This window comes from Plecotus auritus (assembly GCF_963455305.1).
Source record: "Plecotus auritus genome assembly, chromosome: 1".
In the NCBI taxonomy this organism is placed as follows: domain Eukaryota; kingdom Metazoa; phylum Chordata; class Mammalia; order Chiroptera; family Vespertilionidae; genus Plecotus; species Plecotus auritus.
The window spans coordinates 203,603,179-203,624,459 of NC_137770.1; positions in this window are offsets into that span (position 1 = coordinate 203,603,179).

Sequence of the window (21,281 nt, forward strand, 5' to 3'; positions counted from 1 at the left end):
ATAGGATGTTATCTCAATTTAATAAATAAATTAGATGAATAGCAATAAATTCTAGGCCATGTAAACAAAACTACTGATACATTTTTATCTGATTTCAGAGTTTGTTGCTGAACCTGGTAAAACTTCTTTCAGGGAAATAGTGGGGGCAGAAACTACATTACAATATGGGAGATAAGAAAATAAGACAAGACAATAGGAGGGTGAGGGCCTGTGCTGGGAGGCGGGAGCCAGCTGGGAGAGGTCAATGGAGGAAAAGGAAGACATATGTAATATATAAAACTTTCAACAATAAAGAATTTAAAAAATAAGTAAGACAAAATGTGTAGACAATTCTCATAAAGTAGCATTCAGGAAGTAAACTGATGGTGAATGGGAAAGGAAGGTAACATGAAGACTGAGAAATGTAGGCATCAAGATCCGTTCATGTATTTTATTTTATTTCATAACACTGTTAAGTGTGAAATGCTTAGCATAATTTTAAGTACTCTAAATATATGAATTCAAATAATTCTTACAGTAATCATTATTAATATACATGTTTTACAGATAAGAAAACTGAGGTACAAATAGTTTGAATAATTTTCCCAATGTGATATTATTGGCTAGTGGTTGGGGGAGGATTTTACCATAAGCAGACAGAACCAAGAGTAAATATTGTTACTATTAAGTTACATATAGCTCATTTATGAATGTCTGCCTTTTACTGCAAAAGTGCCCATAAAGTGGAGAGGTTAAAGATATAGAAAGAAGTAGTACAACAAATAAATGAAGGACCTGTGGTTGACTGGTCTTAACAGGGGTAAAGAATACAATGCTTCATTCATGTAAATGGAGAAAAGAAATAAAGGTAATCATATGTGTAGAAAAGTTTATAACATTTAGGGAGGAAGTAAATAGTTTGATTCCTTGCAAAAATATGACAGGATATAAAATTTTCTCTTTCTTTCAATATTCCTTCAAGTTTTATGTGGATTAAAATGTTTTCAGCCTGGCTTGCATGGCTCAGTATTTGAGCGTTGACCTATGAACCAGAAGGTTACAGTTTGATTCCCGGTCGGGGCACATGCCCGGATTGTGGGCTTGATCCCCAGTATGGGGTGTGCAGGCGGTAGTTGATCAATGATTCTCTCTCATCATTGATGTTTATACCTCTCTCCCTCTCCGTTCCTCTCTGAAATCAATAAAAGTATTTTTTAAAATGTTTTCAAAGTCAAGCTACACACATCACCTATGTTTTACGTAGGCTGAACTCACTTTGTTCATCCAATCAGCAGCACTTTAAAACCTGCCCGAATTGATGAACTGTGTCCCTCCTGTTTCACTAGGGGTGCCTCCAGGCTTTGGGAATCACTCCCTATTCCCCTTTCTCCATCTTTGCTCACACTGCTCCATATTCAGCCACCCTCTTTGATGATGAGAGAAGCTGTTTCAGTCACTGCTCATTGTATATGAGGAGAAATCCTGGAACCCGGGGGACTGTTTTGTTTTATAGTTCCAAGAATGAGTATTAAGTGACATACTAAAGTACAAAAAAAGCAGTCTTTCTCCCATAATCCTGTTTTTTTCCCATTGCTTCCCTAAAATGTCAATGCAATCTCATGTCTCCTAAGGATAATCTTGAAAATTTTGTCAAAAACAAATTCATTTTTAAAACTCGTAACACCTTTTCCATCTTCCTAACTGCAGTTCATACTAAGAGCTTGCTTGTTCTCCTTACCTGTTTCTTACTACTTAGCCACTGGAAAAGCAAATAAAATACCAACATGGGCCATAGAATAACAAATACCATTACACTAGAGACTATAAAGTGGAAATCTTTGTGCCTTGCTTTGGGGTTGCTCATTTGGAGAATATGTGCCACATGTTACATAAAAAAACAGAGTTCTGAACCCTAATTCCTTCTCCCATCTCTGACTGGTGAGGTGAAGTTGTGTGACTTTGCAACTGTGGTAGTTGAGCAATTTGATGACAAAATATGCAATGTCTAACTTTCTCAATATATTTTCTATCACATTTATTTTTTTAATTTCTTTATTGATTACAGTGTTACATATGTGTCCTTATTCGCCCATTAACCCCCTACCCCACCCTCATGCCCTCACCCCCTTGATGTCTATGTCCATTGGTTAGGCTTATATGCATGGTTACAAATCCCTTGGTTGATCTCTCCCCCTTACCCCCACCCTCCCCTACCTTCCCTCTGAGGTTTAATGGTCTAATCAATGTTGCTCTGTCTCTGGATCTATTTTTGTTCATCAGTTTATGTAATTCATTATACTCCATAAATGAGTGAGATCATGTGATGTTTATCTTTTTCTGACTAGCTTATTTCTCTTAGCATAATGCTCTCCAGTTCCATCCATGCTGTTGCAAATGGTAAGAACTCCTTCTTTTTTACCACAGCGTAGTATTCTGTTGTGTAGATGTACCACAGTTTTTTAATAGATAACACTAATGTTTTAATCCAATCATATGATGAGGGGCACTTAGGCTGTTTCCAAATCTTAGATATAGTAAATTGTGCTGCTATTAACATAGGGGTGCATATGTCCTTTCTGATTGGTGTTTCTAGTTTCTTGGGATATATTCCTAGAAGTGGGATCATGGGGTCAAATGGGAGTTCCATTTCTAGTTTTTTGAGGAAACTCCATACTGTTCTCCACAGTGGCTGCACCAGTCTGCATTCCCACCAGCAGTGCACGAGGGTTCTTTTTTCTCTGCATCCTCGCCAGCACTTGTCGTTTGTTGATTTGTTGATGATTGTCATTCTGACAGGTGTGAGATGGTACCTCATTGTCGTTTTGATTTGCATATCTCAGATGATTAGTGACTTTGAGCATGTTTTCATATGCCTCTTGGCCTTCCTTCTGTCTTCTTTAGAAAAGTATCTATTTAGGTCCATTGCCCATTTTTTGAATGGATTGTTTATCTTCCTTTTGTTGAGTTGTATGAGTTCCCTGTAAATGTTGGAGATTAAACTCTTATCAGTGATAACATTGGCAAATATGTTCTCCCATGCAGTGGTCTTTCTTGTTGTTTTGTTGATGTTTTCTTTTGCTGTGAAAAAGCTTTTTATTTTGATGTAGTCCCATTTGTTTATTTTCTCTTTAGTTTCCACAGCCCTAGGAGAAGTATCAGTGAAGAAATTGCGTCAGCATATCTGGTATTTTGCTGCCTATGGATTCCTCTAGTATTTTTATGGTTTCCCATCTTATGTTTAAGTCCTTAATCCATTTTGAGTTTATATTTGTGTATGGTGTAAGATGGTGGTCTAGTTTCATTTTTTTGCATGTGTCTGTCCAATTTTCCCAACACCATTTATTGAAGAGACTGTCTTGACTCCATTTTATGTGCATGCCTCCTTTGCCGAATATTAATTGGGCATAGTGGTTTGGGTCAATTTCTGGGTTCTCTATTCTATTCCATTGATCAATTCCATTGATCTATATGTCTGTTCTTGTGCCAGTACCAGGCTGTTTTGAGAACAGTGGCTTTGTAATACAGCTTAATATCTGGTATTGAGATCCCACCTACTTTGTTCTTCTTTCTCAGGATTGCTGCAGCTATTCAGGATCTTTTTTTATTCCAAATGAATTTTTGGAAAGTTCATTCTAGGTCTGTGAAATATGCCGTTGGTATTTTAATGGGGATTGCATTGAATCTATAGATTACTTTGGATAGAATGGACATTTTGATGATGTTGATTCTACCAATCCATGTACACGGTATGTTCTTCCATCTGTTTATGTCTTCCTCTATCTCTTTTTTCAGTGTCCTGTAGTTTTTCGCATATAAGTCTTTTACCTCCTTCATTTAGTTTATTCCTAGGTATTTTAATTTTTTTTTGGGGGGGGTGATGGTAAATGAGATTGCTTTTTTAGTCTCTCTGTAAGTTCACTATTGGTGTATAGAAATGCCATAGATTTCTTAGCATTAATTTTGTATCCTGCTACATTACCGAATTCATTTATTAAGTATAATAATTTTTTCATGGAGTCTAGGATTTTCTATGTACAGTATCATGTCATCTGCAAATAAAGACAGTTTTACTTCTTCTTTTCCAATTTGGATGCCTTTTATTTCTTCTTGTTGTCTGATCACAATGGCTAGTATTTCTAGTACTATGTTGAACAGGCGTGGTGAAAGGGGGCATCCTGTCTTGTTCCTGTTCTTAGGGGAAATGGTTTTAATTTTTGCCCATTGAGTATGATGTTGGCTGTGGGTTTGTCATATATGGATTTTATTATGTTGAGGTATGATCCTTCTATTCCCACCTTGCTGAGAGTTTTTATCAAGAAAGGGTGTTGGATTTTGTCAAATGCTTTTTCTGCATCAATTGATATGACTATGTGATTTTTGTCTCTCAATTTGTTTATGTGATGTTTCACATTTATTGATTTACAGCTATTGTACCATCCTTGCATCCCCGGAATAAATCCTACTTGGTCATGGTGTATGATCTTTCTGATGTACTGCTGGATCCTATTTACTAGAATTTTGTTGAGGATTTTGGCATCTATGTTCATGAGGGATATTGGCCTGTAATTCTCTTTCATTGTGTTGTCTTTATCTGGTTTTGGTATTAGGGTGATGCTGGCTTCATAGAATGAGCTTGGAAGTGTTCCTTCCTCTTGAATTTTCTGGAATAGTCTGAGGAGGATATGTTTTAGTTCTTCCTTGAATGTTTGGTAAAACTCCCCTGTGAAGCCAGCTGGCCCCGGGTTTTTGTTTGCTGGAAGCTTTTTGATGACTGCTTCAATTTCTTCCATAGTTATCAGCCAATTGACATTTTTAGTATCTTCCTGAATAAGTTTTGGAAGGTTGTATTTTTCAAGGAATATGTCAATTTCCTCCAGGTTGTCTAGTTTGTTAGAAAAGAGTTGTTCATAGTATTTTTTAATAATCCTTTATATTTCTGTGGAATCTGTTGTTATTTCTCCTCTTTCATTTCTGATTTTGTTTATTTGGGTCCTCTCTCTTTGCTTCTTGGTGAGCCTGGCTAGAGGTTCATCAATCTTGTTTATCCTTTCAAAGAACCAGCTCTTGGTTTCATTGATCTTTTATATTTTTTTTTTGTCTCTATGTCATTTATTTCTGCCTTTATCTTTATTATCTCCTTCCTCTGCTCACTCTGGGCTTTTCTTGTTGCTCTCTTTCTAATTCTTTGAATTGTAGAGTTAGATGATTTATTACCATTTTTTCTTCTTTTTTGAGGTAGGCCTGTAGCACTACAAACTTCCCTCTCAGAACTGCTTTCATTGTGTCCCATGGATTTTGGATTGTTGTGTTTTTATTGTCATTAGTTTCCAATATGTTTTTAATTTCTTCTTTGATCTCTTTGGTAACCCAATCATTGTTTAATATCATGCTATTCAGCTTCCAAGTATTTGAATTTTGGGGGCTGTTTTTATTGTAGTTTATTTCTAACATTATGCCATTGTGGCCTGAGAAAATGCTTGATATGATTTCAATCTTCTTGAATTTGGGGAAACTTTGCTTGTGACCTAATATGTGGTCTATTTTTGAAAATGTCCCATGTGCACTTGACAAGAACATATGTTCCGTGGCTTTGGGGTGAAATGTTCTGAAGATGTCAATTAAGTCCATCTGATCCAGTGAGCCATTTAGGATTTCTGTTTCTTTGCTGATTTTTGTCTAGAGGATTTATCTAGTGATGTCAGTGGTGTTTTAAAGTTCCCTACTATGATTGTATTGTTGTCAATCTCTCTCTTGATATCTTCCAGGAGTTTTGTTATGTATTTGGGTGCTCCTGCATTGGGTGCATATATGTTTATCGGGGTTATATCCTCTTGTTGTATCAGTCCCTTAAGTATTATGAAATGGCCTTCTGTATCTCTTACTATGGCCTTCACTTTGAGGTCTATTTTGTCAGATATAAGTATTGCTACCCCATCTTTTTTTTTCATTTCCATTTGCCTGAAATATATTTTTTCATCCCTTCACTTTCAGTCTGTGTGAGTCGCTTGTTCTGAGGTGGGTCTCTTGTAGACTGAATATATATGAGTCATGTTTTTTTATCTGTTCACTCACTTGATGTCTTTTGATTGGAACATTTAGTCCATTTACGTTTAAAGTTATTATTGAAAGGTAATTGTTTGCAGCCATTTTTATTTTTTTTGCCTGTGTTCTTTCTTATCTTTTTATTTCTTTCTTTTACACCAGTCCCTTTAGCATTTCTTGCATTGCTGGCTTGGTAGTGATAAATTTCCTTAGTCTTTTTTTGTCAGTGAAACTCCTTATTTCCCCTTCAATCTTGAATGACAGCCTTGCTGAATAGAGTATTCTTGGATTCAGTCCCTTGCTTTGCATCATTTTGTAAATTTCCTTCCATGCTTTTCTGGCCTCATGTGTTTCTGTTAGAAATCATTTGATAATCTAATGGAGCTCCCTTGTATGTAACTTTCTGTCTCTCTCTTGCAGCCTTTAAGATTTTCTATTTGTCCTGTACAGTTGCCATGGTGATTATGATGTTTCTTGATGTGGGTCTTTTCGGGTTCATCTCATTTGGGACTCTCTGTGCTTGTGTGACTTTTTTCTTCCCCACATCAGGGAAGTTTTCTGACATTATTTCTTCAAATAGGTTTTCTAACCCTTGTTCCTCTTCCTGTTGTTCTGGCACCCATATTATCCGTATGTTGCTTTGTTTCATGTTGTCCCATAGCTGCCTTAGGCTCTCCTCCTGTCTTTTAATTTTTTTTCTCCAATTGCATTTCAGTTTGGGTGTGTTTTGCTTCCCTGTCCTAGTCCACTGTTGAAACTTTCCATGGTGTTTTTTATTGCAGCTATATCACTCTTCATTTCTTCTTGATTCTTACATAAGTTATTGACTTTTTTATCCATTTCTTCTTGATTCTTATATTAGTTGTTGATTTTTTCCCTCCATCTGGTTTATGAACTGTATGACCCTTAGTCTGAATTCTTTTTCTGACATAATGCTTGCCTCTGTTTCACTTAGCTGCTTTTCTGGTGATTCCTCCTTTTCTTTCCTTTGGCATTTCTTTGTCTACCCATTTTTGATCTCACCAACTGATCTAGATGTCAAGTCATGCAGGGGCTTCTCCTTGGGTAGCAGTGGCTCATCGGACTGTGGTTGCTCCTCAGGTGGTCACTGAAGTGGCTGCTCCGCAATTGGCAGTGACTCCTCTGGTGGGTGCTGTTCACAGCAGTGGTCTCTCCTCTGGCTGGTGGGGGAAGCTGCTCACACAGCTGCTGTTCCTTGGATGGGGGTGGGTTATTCGCGTGGCTGCTGCTCCTCAGATAGGGGTGGACTGCTCACATGGCTGATACTCCTTCAATCAGGACTTTCTGCACACTGATGCTGTTCCTCAGTTGGGGCAGACTGCTCATGAGGCTGCCGCTTCTTGGACAGAAGCAGGTTGCTTGCCGGGCTGGTGCTCCTTGTACGGGTGCAGGCTGCTCACGCAGCTGCTGCTCCTCGGATGGGGGACAGGCTGCTTGCTTGGCTGTTGCTCCTCAGGCGGGAGTGAGATGCACGTGTGGCTGCTGGTCCTAGGATGGGGGCGGGCCACTCACCCAACTGCTGCTCATTGAACTGGTGCAGGTTGTGTGTGACTGCTGCTCCTTGGACCAGTGCAGGCTGTGCAGGACTGCTGCTCCTCGGACGTGGGCAGTCTGCTCATGTGGCTGCTGCTCCATGGACAGCGGTGGGCCGCTCATCCAGCTGCTGCTCGTCGGTTAGGTGCAGGCTGCATGTCCACACTGAGGAGGGCTGAACTGGAATAACACAGCAAGCATCTCACTCTGGGCTACAAGAAATGAGGGACTGTGTGACTCAGAGCAACCTGCACCTGCTTCTCCCCAGACCCTGGGTCAGTCCTGCAGGGGCTACCTGGAGCCACATGACCCATATATATGCTGTCTACAAGGGACCCACCTGAGAACAAGGGACTCACACAGACATAACATAAAGGGATGGAAAAATATGTTCCAGGCAAATGGTGAAAAACACACATCCCTCACTCTGGGCCATATGAAAGTGCTGCCAGGGCGACCCTGATCAATGGGGTGTTCCCAGCCTAGTGCCACAGGACTGCTCGGAAAATGCATTGCCAGAGGGACCTTGGGTGCCACTCTGCCACAGTGAACTGCATGCCAGAGGGCTCTGGGTCCTCACAGGGAGTTAAATATCAGAGGAACTGTACAGGCACAGCCACCACCATGAAGCAGACAACTGATAGTCCAGATCAGTGGGAGAAGGAGATACAACTCAGAGCAGACACAATAAAGGCATGAAACTCAAGACACACCCAGCCTCTGGGCTAACAATTTCCAGACTATTGCCCTGTTAGGGTCTTCAACCTCTCAAAACCCAAGCAGGTTGCCCAGAGCCAGAAAGAGACAGCAAAAATGAGGAGACATAGAAACAACCCCTCAAGGAAAGAAAAGGAGGAATCGCCAGAAAAGCAGCTAAGCAAAATAGAGGCATGCAATATGTCAGAAAAAGAATTCATGCCATACAATTCATAACCCGGATGGATGAGAAAATCAACAACTTATGCAAGAATCAAGAGGAAATAAAAATTATATAGCTACAATGAAAAACATGATGGAAGGTTTCAACAATAGCCTAGAAGAAGCAGAGGACCGAATTAGTGAGTTAGAAGATGAGGCACAGAAACACAGCCAATGTGAACAGCTATTGGAGAAAAAAATAAGAAAGCAGGAGGAGAGCCTAAGGGAGCTTTCAGACAAAATGAAATGAAGTAACATGCGTCTAATAAGGATGTCAGTAGCACAAGAAGAGGAGCAAGGATTAGAAAACCTATTTGAAGTACTAATGACAGAAAACTTCCCTAATTTGGGGAAGAAAAAACTCACATAAGCACTGAGAGTCCCAAACAATTTGAACTGAAAAGATCCACACCAAGACACATCATAATTACAATGGCAATGTTAACAACAAAGAGCAAATCTTAAAGGCTGCAAGAGAGAGCCTGAGAGTTACTTACAAAGAAGCTCCCATCACATTATCAAATGATTTCTCAACAGAAACATATCAGGCCATAAGGGAATGGAATGAAGTATACAAAGTGATAGCAAAGCAATGGACTGAATCCAAGAATACTCTATTCAGCAAGACTATCATTAAAAATTGAAGGGGAAATCAGGGGCTTCATAGAAAAAAAAAAGGCTAAGGGAGTCTATGACTACCAGGCCATCAATGCAAGAAATGCTAAAGGGTCTGTTGTAAAAAGAAGCAGCAGAAAGGAAAGAAGGAACACAGGCATAAAGAGTAGAAATGGCTACAAACAAGTACCTATCAATAATAACCTTAAACATAAATGGAATAAATACTCGAATAAAAAGACATCGAGTGGCTGAATGGATAAGAAAACATGACCATATATATGTCTACAAGGGACCCACCTGAGAACAAGGGACTCACACAGACATAACATGAAGGGATGGAAAAATATCTTCCAGACAAATGGTGAAAAAAAAAAGTGGGATAGCAATACTGATATCTGACAAAATAGACCTCAAAATGAAGGCCATAAAAAGAGATAAGGAAGGCTACTTCATAACACTAAAGGGATTGATACAATAATATAATATAACCCTGGTAAACATATATGCACCCAATGCAGAAGCACTCAATGCATAAAAAAACTTCTGGAAGATATCAAGGGAGAGATCTACAGCAACACAATCATAGTATAAAAATTTAATACCCCATTGACATCACTGGATAAATCATCTAGACAAAAAATCAGCAAGGAAACAGCAATCCTAAATGACTCACTAGATCAGATGGACTTCATCAACATCTTGAGAGCATTTAATCCCAAAGCTACAGAATATACACTCTTCTCAAGTGCACATTGAACATTTTCAAAGATAGACAACATATTGGGACACAGGCAAAGTCTCTTAAAATTCAGGAAGATTGAAATTATATCAAGCACCTTCAAAAATCACAATGGCATAATAGAAATCAACTACAATAAAAACAATCTAAAAATTCAACCACTTGAAGGCTAAATAGCATGTTATCTATATATATGAAGAGCCATGGTTGTAACACCCAAAAATACCGAAGGCTCGACTGAACGCCAGGCTGTATGCGCAGCAGGCAAATGGGTTGAACTGCTGACCTCTCGGAGAGAGAGGCAGGGCTTATCAGCAGTGGCAGCAGCTGCTGGCGAGGCCCAGAGAGAGAAGCTTCTCTCTCCAGGCCTCACCAGCAGTCAAGTCTCTCTCTCCCAGAGGTCAGCAGTTCAGCCCAATCACCAGCAGCCTGGGGTGGCTGCTGATCAGCCCTGCTTCTATGATCAGGCCTGGAGATAGGCCCGGAGATGCTGACTGGCATAGAAACTGACCAATCAGAACCAACTCTGGGTGAATTGTGAGGAGTCAATGGCTGCCTAGGAGGCAGAGCTTTTGAGGCTCACTGGCATAGAAATCGACCAATCAGAACCTACTCTGGGTGAACTGTGAAGGCAGAACCTAAGGTGGGGCCTGAGGAGGGGTTTTGAGAGTTATAGCTGTTTGGTGTAAGGTGTAAGAAAGCGGTTCAATTTTTTAATGACTGGTTTGGCAGTATAGTGCATATGGCTGGCTATCAGTCCAGATATAGGGGTTATGTATTTTTGTCTGCCAAGAGCATCTCCTCCTGCTGAAAAAGGCTACCCCCGCCATGTAAACAATCATATCCTATATAATCTACCTATACTAATAAAAGGGTAATATGCTAATTAGACTGGATTGACTGGCCATCTTCCAGACATCTGATTTCCTTATGGACAAAGCCATGGTGGTGGGGGCTGAGGCAGAGGCAGTTAGGGGCGATCAGGCTGGCAGGGGAGGGCAGTTGGGGGCAAGATCAGGTTGGCAAGGGAGGACAGCTTGGGGGAAGATCAGTCTGGCAGGGGAGGACAGTTGGGTGTGACCAGGCCAGCAGGGGAGGGCAGTTGGGGGCAAGATCAGGTCTGCAGGGAAGGGCAGTTGGGGGTGAGATCAGGCCAGCAGAGGAGGGAAGTTGGGAGTGAGATCAGGCTGGCAGGAGAGAGCAGTTAGGGGCAATCAGGCAGACAGCAGAGATCGGGCAGGCAGGGGGGCAAAATAGGGGCAATCAGGTGAGATCAGGCAGGCAGGGGAGCAAGATAGGGGCAATCAGGATGGCAGTGGGCAAGATAGGGACGATCAGGCCAGCAGGGGGGCAAGGTAGGGGCGATCAGGCCAGCAGGCAGAGGGGTTAAGGGTGATCAGGTAAAAAGGCAGGCGAGTGGTTAGGAGCCAGTTGTCCCGGATTGTGAAAGGGATGTCCAACTGCCGGTTTAGGCCCAATTTCTGTGGGATTGGGCCTAAACCGGCAGTCAGACATCCCCCGAGGGTTCCCAGATTGGGAGGGTGCAGGCCAGGCTGAGGAACCGCCGCTCTGTGCACAAATTTTGTGCACCAGGCTTATAGTTAAACAATGATACAGTTACCAAAGAGATCAAAGAAGAAATAAATATCCTGGAAACAAATGACAATGAAAGCACAACAATCCAAATTATGGGACAAAATAAAAGCAGTCCTGAAAGGGAAGTTCATAGCATTAAAGGACTACCTAAAAAAAAAGTAAGAAATTGGTAATAAATTATCTAACTCTACAACTTAAAGAATTAGAAAGATAGCAACAAAAAAAGAAGCCCAGAGTGATTACAAGGAAGGAAATAACAAAAATCAGAGCAGAAATAAATGACACGGAGACAAGAAAGAAATTCAAAAGATCAATGAAACGAACCTCTAGCCAGGCACACAAAGAATCAAAGAGAGAAGACCCAAATAAACAAAATCAGAAATGAAAGAGGTGTAATAATGACACCACTGAAATACAAAGGATTGTAAAAAGATACCATGAACAACTCAATTCCAACAAAGTGGTCAACCTAGAAGAAATGGACATATTCCTAAAAAAAATACCACCTTCTAAATCTTAATCAGGAAGAATAAAAAATTCTGAATAGACTGATAACTATGGAGGAAATTGAAGCAGTGATCAAAAATTTTCAGCCAACAAAAGCCCTGGCTTCACAGGGGAGCTTTACCAAACATTCAAAAAAGAACTAAAACCTATCCTCCTCAGACTATTCCAAATAATTCAAGAGGAAGGAACACTTCCAAGCCCATTCTATGAAGCCAGCATTACTCTAATCCAGGGGTGGGCAAACTTTTTGACTCGAGGGCCACAATAGGTTCTTAAACTGGACCGGAGGGCCAGAACAAAAGCATGGATGGAGTGTTTGTGTGAACTAATATAAATTCAAAGTAAAGGAGCGGAGGGGAGAGCAAGAGAACCCTCCGCTCTTTCGGCTCCGCGGGCCAGATAGAACAGCCGAACCGGCTGGATCTGGCCCGCGGGTTGTAGTTTGCCCATGGCTGCTCTAATCCCAAAACCAGATAAAGACACTATAAATAAAGAGAATTACAGGCCAATAACTCTGATGAACATAGATGCTAAAAACCTCAACAAAATCCTAGCAAATTGATCCAGCATTACATTAGAAAGATCATACACCATGACCAAATGGAATTTATTCCAGGGATGCAAAGATGGTACAATATCTGCAAATCAATAAACATGATATATCACATACACAAATTGAGAGACAAAAATCACATAGCCATATCAACAGATGCAAAAAAAGCATTTGACAAAATCCAACACCCTTTCTTGATAAAAACTCTCAGTAAAGAGGGAATAGAGGGATCATACCTCAACATAATAAAAGCCTTATATGACAAATCTACAGTCAACATCATACCCAATGGGCAAAAACTAAAACCATTTCCCCTAAAAACAGGAACAAGACAGGGATGCCCACTCTCACCACTTCTGTTTCACATTTACTGGAAGTGCTAGCCACAGCAATCAGACAAGAAGAAATGAAAGGCATCCAAATTGGAAAACAAGAAATAAAACTGTAATTATTTGCAGACATGATATTGTACATAGAAAACCCTAAAGAATCCATCAAAAAAGTACTAGATTTAATAAATTAATTCAGCAATGTAGCAGGATACAAAATTAACACCCAGAAGTCTATGGATTTTTTATACACCAATAATAAATTCACAGAAAGAGAAATATTACCATTGCAACAAAAAATTAAGTTACCCAGGAATAAACTTAACTAAGGAGGTAAAAGGCATGTAACTACAACATATTGAAAAAAAAGAGATAAAGGAAGACATTAAAAAAATGGAAGAATATACCGTGTTCGTGGATTGGTAGAATCAGCATCATTAAATGTCCATACTACCCAAAGCAATCAATAGATTTAATGCAGTCCCTAATAAAATACCAAGTTTTTTCACAGATATAGAAGAAACTCTCCAAAAATTCATATGGAAAAAAAAAAGACCCCGAATAGCCATAGCAATCCTGAGAAAGAGGAACAAAGTTGGAGGGATCACAATACCAGACATCAAGCTATATTACAAAGCCACTGTTCTCAAAACTGCATTGTACTGGCACAAAAACAGATATATTGACCAATGGAACAAAATAGAGAATCCAGAAATCAACCCAAGTCAATATGTTCAATTAGTATTTGACAAAGGCATAATATACAGGTGTTGGGAAAACTGTACAGATACATGCAAAAAAAATGAAACTGGACCACCAACTTACATCATACACAAAAATAAACTCAAAATGGATTAAGGACTTAAACATAACCATAAATATCTTAGAAGAATCCATAGGCAGCAAAATACCAGACATTTGTCCTAGCAATATCTTTACTGATACAGCTCCTAGGGCAATGGAAACTAAGAAGAAAGTAAATAAATGGGACTACATCAAAATAAAAAGCTTCTGTACAGCAAAAGAAACCATCAACAAAACAAGAAACAAGAAAGCTCATGGGAGAACATATTTGCCAATGTTATATCCAACAAAAGCTTCTCCAAAATTTATAGGGAACTCATACATCTTAACAAAAGGAAGGTAAACAATCCAATCATAAAATGGGCAAAGGACTTAAATAGACAACTTTTGAAAGTAGACATACAGAAGACCAAGAGAAATATGAAAACATGTTCAAAGTCTCTAATCATCTGAGACATGCATATCAAAACGACAATGAGATACCATGTCACACCTGTCAGAATGGCTATCATCAACAAATCAACAAAGGACAAGTGCTGGCGAGGATGAGGAGAAAAAGGAACCCTTGTGCACAGCTGGTGGGAATGCAGGCTGGTGCAGCCACTGTGGAGAACAGTATGGAGTTTCCTCAGAAAACTAGAAATGGAACTCCCATTTGACCCAGTGATCCCACTTCTAGGAATATATCCCAAGAAACTAGAAACACCAATCAGAAAGGATATATGCACCCCTATGTTCATAGCAGCACAATTCACCATAACTAAGATTTGGAAACAGCCTAAGTGCCCATCAAATTGGATGAGTGGATTAAAAAACTGTGGTACATTTACACAATGGAATACTAGCTGCTGTAAAAAAAGAAAGAACTCTTACCATTTGCAACATCACGGATGGAACTGGACAGCATTATACTAAGCAAAATAAGCCAGTCAGAGAAAGATAAATATCACATGATCTCACTCATTTGTAGAATATAATAAACAACATAAACTGATTAACAAAAATAGATCCAGAGACAAGGAAGCATCAAACAGACCATCAAACTTCAGAGGTAAGGCAATGGGGATGGGTGTAAGAGATCAACCAAAGGACTTGTATGCATGCATATAAGCATAACCAATGGATGCAAGACACTAGGGCGGGTGAGGGTTTGTGAGGGGAAGGGTAGGGATGGCCAGGGAGAGGTCAATGGGGAAAAAAAGAGACATATGTAATACTTTAAACAATAAAGAATTTTTAAAAAACAAGATTATAGGGGAAATAAATATCAGAGTTATAAAGCATTAATCTTTATACATACTTATATATAAATATTATTATATAAAGATTGTTATATAGAGATTATATAGAAAAATATTATATATATAATAAGGATACAGGAGAAGTGGTTTGAATCAAGACCAAAGTCTCAAAAATAAATTTGCTAAAAATTAACCAGGAATTACAGGTCATAGAAAACAAGCTCTCAATTGAGGCATTCAAGGTAATGGAGAGGAAAAACCAGGCATGAAATGGCAAACAGTCAAAGTTGAAAACTGGTTGGTGAGTGAAGTGGGAGGGTGAGTGGGTCTGTCCAGAATAAGATTAAACAAGTGACCCAAAGACCAAAGTTTCTAAGATAATAATGCTAATAATTAATCAGAAGTGATAGTTCATAGGAAATAAGCTCTTAGAAGAGATGCCATAGCAAAGGGCATGCAAGGTAACGTGAAGAAAACTAGGCATCAACTGTCAAAAAATCAAAGTAGGAAGCTGGAGAGCAAGTAAAAATTGGAGGGTGGGGAGGTATGTGGAAAATGAATGACTAAGCAAATAATACAAGGACAAAGTTATTAGTGGATCCGCTAAAATTAATCAGTAAGCATAGGTCATAGAATACAAGGTCTTAGATGAGATATCATAGTAAGCACATATACTGTAACATGGGAAAATGGGGGCATCAAATGGCAAAGGAGTAGGTGGTTGGGCTGGCAGGTCTGTGGGAATACAAAACTAAACAAATAATCCAAAGTAAAAAAGAAGCTTAGAAAACATTCTACGTAAATAATGCTACCAATAGACTCTTACAACAGTCAGTTTTCCATCCTGACTTTCCACAAGTTACCCATCACAGAATAGCTGATTTATTCTAAGGGCAAACTGACAAAGAAGATCCCTGGATCTAGTTACATTTAAGAGACAATTTTCAGCTTTTTGCTGGTAAGCCTCCCTTACCCCCTTTCCCACATGTTTGGCAATATTTATATTTAGTTTTCAAATATTGATAATTTTTTTGGAGACCAGATACACAAATTTAGGTATGAAAAATCACTCGATGGACTGAATCATGAGATAGTTCCTCGGGCTCCCATTCTTTCCAGGAAGTTATCAAGCTGCCTTCTATCCTTTCTCTATGTCTAAAATCAATAAAAACATATTTAAAAAATACAAATTAAATAAATAGGTACATAAATAGATAAATAAATAAATATTGACCCAGTGACCTAGGATTCCTTAGGATTTCATCCCATTCAGAAGTGAAAATTTCACCCCTCCATGCTTCTCTCTCACTCTCTCTAAAAAGCAACAGAAAAAATTCCTTGGGTAAGGATTAACAAAAAATAATAATAATAATAAGGTGCAAAACTGACATTCTCTGGCACATTTTCTCAATCCATTCTGATTTTGCACAACTAACATCATATACTCAAAGGTGAAATTTTGAAAACCTTTCTTCTTGTCAGGAACAAGACAAGAATGCCCACTTATACCATTTTTTTTAATTGTCCATTTATGTTACCATATAATTGGTTTATTATTGTTATTTTTAAAGATGAAATATAGAAAATAGTTATCCATGGTTCCATCACTCATAAATTACTAATGCTTACATTTTAATGTATTCTTTTTCATATCTTTTCTTTGTATCTTGAGTATGTAATTTTCTCTCCCCCTACTTATAAAATAATATTCTATAAACTCTTCTTAAACATAATGTTTAAATGGCTGCGTAAAATAGCATCATATACTATACTTTATAACTTATTTAACCAATCTCTACTCTTATAAATAATACTAGGATGATCATTTTTGACATACTAGTAAATCTGTGAGTAACACATATTTTCTTAATTTACTTCTTAGATAGAATCATTAACTCCAATGGCACAAACATAATTAAGTTGTATAATACAGGGTGGGCAAAAGTAGGTTTACAGTTGTATGCAATAGAGTTTACTTTTGTATTATTATTAATTATTGTATTGTTTCCCATATGAACAACAGTACACCTAATTTTGCCCCACCCTGTATATACCACATATTTCCCACAAAAATATATGAAAAATGATAAAGACTAATGAAAATCAAAGATATACAAATAATGAGATTATATTTAAACCCATAATATTGGCAAAGATTTAAAAGACTGACAATGCCCAAAGTTAATGAAGATGAGGGAATATGTGTTCTTTTATAGATATGTTAATAAGAGAACAAATTGGTTACTTTTTCTTTATTGTATTCTCATCCCACAACTTCCACTTTAGAAACCATCACCTGGTTCTCTATATCTATGGATCTGTTTCCGTTTTGTCTGTTCATTTGTTTGGTTTTTTTAGATTATACATATAAGTGAAATAATACAGAATTTGTCTTTTCTACCCAACTGATTTCACTAAGCAATAATACCCTCCAGGTCCATTCATTTTGTTACAAATAGAAATCTTTCATTGTTTTGTTAGCAATATAAATTTTTAATTTATCTTTATTGTTGAGAGTATTACAGATGTTCTCCTTTTTCCCCATTGGCCCCTTCACTCTGCTCCGCCCCCCTCCCCAGGCCTGACTGTACTATTGTCTGTCCATGGGTTATGCATATCTATACAAATAAAAGGCAAGGTGGCCCTTGCACGACACCCTCACGTGATCACAAGATGGCCACCCTCAAATCGTCACAAGATGGCCGGCAGGGGAGGGCAGTTGGGGGCCATCAGGCCTGCAGAGGAGGGCAGTTGGGGTGACCTGGCTGGCAGGAGAGAGCATTTGGGGACAACCAGGCCTGCAGGGGAGGGCAGTTGGGGGCAACCAGGCCAGCAGGAGAGGGCAGTTGGGAGTGATCAGGCCGGCAGGAAGGACAGATGGGACAATCGGGCCGGCAGGGGAGCAGTTAGGTGTCAATCAGGCCGGCAGGGGAGCGGTTACAGGGCAATTAGGCCGGCAGGAAGAAGCGGTTAGCGGCAATCAGGCATGCAAGTAGGCGAGTGGTTAGGAGCCAGCAGTCCTGGATTGTGAGAGGGAGTCAGACATCCCTCAAGGGGTGCCAGATTGGAGAGGGTGCAGGCCGGGCTGAGGGACACAGCCCTCCTGTGCACGAATTAAGTGCACCAGGCCTCTATTCTATATAATAAAAGCCCAGTGGATGAAACGGTGGAATGACCAGAGACTAGAACAACCGCAGCCCCTTACCCCAGCAGGTCCCACCCCCCAGCAGGGACACCCACCCTCATTGGGCAAGTGGCCAACCTGCAAACTACCCGCAGCCCCTCACCCTGGCTGGCCCTGCCCTCCAGCGGGGACCCCCATCACAATCTGGAGTCCCCATGTGGGCAGGCCAGCTGGCCCCCACCCATGTACCAGGCCTCTATCCTATATAATAAAAGGATAATATGCAAATTTACCATAATGGCGGAATGACCAGAATGACTGCTTGAACAGTCACTATGAGGTGCACTGACCACCTCTCAGTCCCTTTTCCTGGCCAACAGGCTCTGATTACCTGGTGGCGAATGGGGAATCACAGGTGGGTGGTGGGGGACACAGGTGGCTCCAGGCAAAGGCCCCTGTCCACCAATCGCCCCACACACAGAGGGCAACCCACTGTGGGGGCGGGGCAAGCGAAAATGTGGGAACGGCTTACCTCTCGGTTCCTCTCCCCAGCCAGCAGGCTCTGATCACCCGATGGCAAATGGGGAAACGGGGTTGGGTGGCGGCAGGGGGTGGGGCTGGCTGCAGGCAGCTGGGAAAGATGGCACTGATTGCAGGCCAGGCCTAGGGACCATACCCGCACACAAGTTTTGTGCACCAGGCCTCTAGTCTAAATATATAAAACCCTAATATACAAATAGACCGAAGAGTGGAACAACAGAACAACCAGTCACTATGATGTGCGCTGACCACCAGAGGCGTGCGCAGAACATGGCGGGTGTCAGCAGCAGGCAGCAGAGCATGGAACATGGCGGGTGTCGGTCACAGCAGGATGGTGGAGCAGCAGAACATCAGACCACGGTGGGGCGCCGGTAGCTGTCATCTGGGCGAGTCTCTGGTGGTTACTGAAAATTCCCTGCTCCCGTGCACCATGGTCCTACCCTGTGCTTGCACCTGTTGCCAATGCTGGCCCCGCTCGCACCCACTGCCAGCACTGGAGCCACCGCTTACACCCGCTGCCAGTGTCCAGTGCCAGCCCCATTCGCTTGGTATCATCAGTGGATGCAAGCAGCGGCTGCCAGCTTTAGAGATTCAAGACCTCCCCCTGCTCCTGAGGGGTGATCAGGGCTGGCAGCTGCCTCTCGCACCCACAGCCAGCACCAGAGCCACTGCTTGCACCTGCTGCCAGCTGCCAGCACTGGTCCCAATCTCTCGGCGCCATCAGCAGGTGCGAGCGGCAACTGCCGGCCCCAAACACCCTTGAGGGCTTTTCTACCTCTTCCTGCTCCTGAGGGGCAATCAGAGCATCAGCCGCTGCTCACACCCACTGCTTGTGCCAGCCCCAATTGCTCCGCGCCATCAGTGGATGCCAGCAGGACCGGTGCCGTCAGCGAGTGGGAGTGGCAGCAGCAGGAATGGGGCTGCCAGCAGAGAGGGGACCAGGGGCTACAGGGTGGGGGGCAGGCGGGGGAGTGTAGGATGGGCCAAGACCCACTGCAGCATCACGCCCACAGTTCCTTTCAAGGTGCACGAATTCATGCACTGGGCCCCTAGTATGCATATAATTTCCTTTAAGAGAAACTTCCTGGATCTTGAGCAGCCTCCATGTCACTCAACCACAATCCCTGCTACTTTTTACAGCCTGAAGTTATGGGGACTTCTCTTTCCAGCTCAGGAATCCTGGGCTCGGGGTCTGGTGTAGGTCAGGGACCTCTTGTTATTCATGGGGGATCTCTACAGCTGAGATATCCCAACTGTAGGAAAAAATACCACACGTGAATGTTGGACCAACCTGTTATGTGCCTCTGCTCCTCCTACCAGTCTCAATGTACTTTCTACTTCTCTAGCTGTAGGACTTCCATTCAGCCAGCTTTCAGGCAGTTCTGAATGGTTGTTCTATATTTTAGTTGTAATTTTGATGAGGTTGGGGGAGGCGGTGAGTACAGGTGTTTACTTATGCCACCATCTTGATTCTCTCTCCTCTGTTTTAAGGTACTTTTAATTTCTTGTGTGATTTGCTCTTGATGCATTAGTTGTTTAGTAGCATGTTGTTTAGTCTCCACATATTTGTTTTCATTCCAGTTTTCTTCCTGTAGTTGATGTCTAATTTTGCACCACCCTGGTCGGAAAAGGTGCTTGATATAATCTCAATCTTCTGAAGTTTTTTGAGGCTGTCTTGTGGCCTAATAAGTGATCTATCCTAGAGAATGTTCTAGGTGCACTAGAAAAAAAATGTGTATTATGCAGTTTGGGGATAAAATGTTCCATAAACATCTATTAAGCCAATATCATCTTATGTGACATTTTAAGCCATTCATTGCTTTTAATTTTCTGTCTGGATGATCTATCCTTTGATGTGAGTGTGGTATTAAAATCCTCTACTATTATTGTATTATTTTGGATTTCTCACTTTATGTCCATTAATAATTGCTTTATAAATTCAGGTGCTCCTATGCTAGGTGTGCAGATATTTACAAATGTTACATTCTGTTCTTAGATTGACCTCTTTATAATTATGTAATGTCTTTTGCCTTTCTTTTACATTTTTTGTTTTAAAGTCTACTTTGATATAAGCATCACTACCTCAGCTTCCTTTTCATTTCTATTTGCATGGAATATCTTTTTCCATCCCTTCATTTTCTGTCTATATGTATCTTTGAAGTGCTTCTTATAAGCAGCATATAGACAGGACATAATTTTTAACCTTTTCAGCTACCCTATGTTTTTTTAATCTTCATATGAGGATATGTTTATTAATTTTAGAGGGAGAGGAATGGGGAAGGGGAGAGTGAGAGGGAGAGGAAGAGGGAGACACATCGATGTGTGAGAGAAAGATAGATCATCGGTTGTCTCCCATGCTGTTTTTCTTTAGTGTTTGGTGTGTATTCCTTCCTCTTAGTTCTTTATATATCTTTTTTACGGTTTTAGTTTGTAGTCATCATAAGGTTTACATATATCATTCTGTACCTATAGCAGTCTATTTTAAGCTAATATGCATTTAAGTTCAAATATATTGTATAAGATTTAAATTTTCACTACCTCCACCGTGTTTGATATTATTGATGACATGTTTTAGATATTTTTGTGTTGTATATCCCCTAATTACTTATTGTATTTTGAGTTGAATTGCATACCTTTTTCCCTCTTCACCTTTGTGGTAGCTTTTTAAATGTCTAATACAATGTCTTTATTAATATTTGGCTTTACCTGTGTAGTTTCTATTCCTTTCTCATATTTT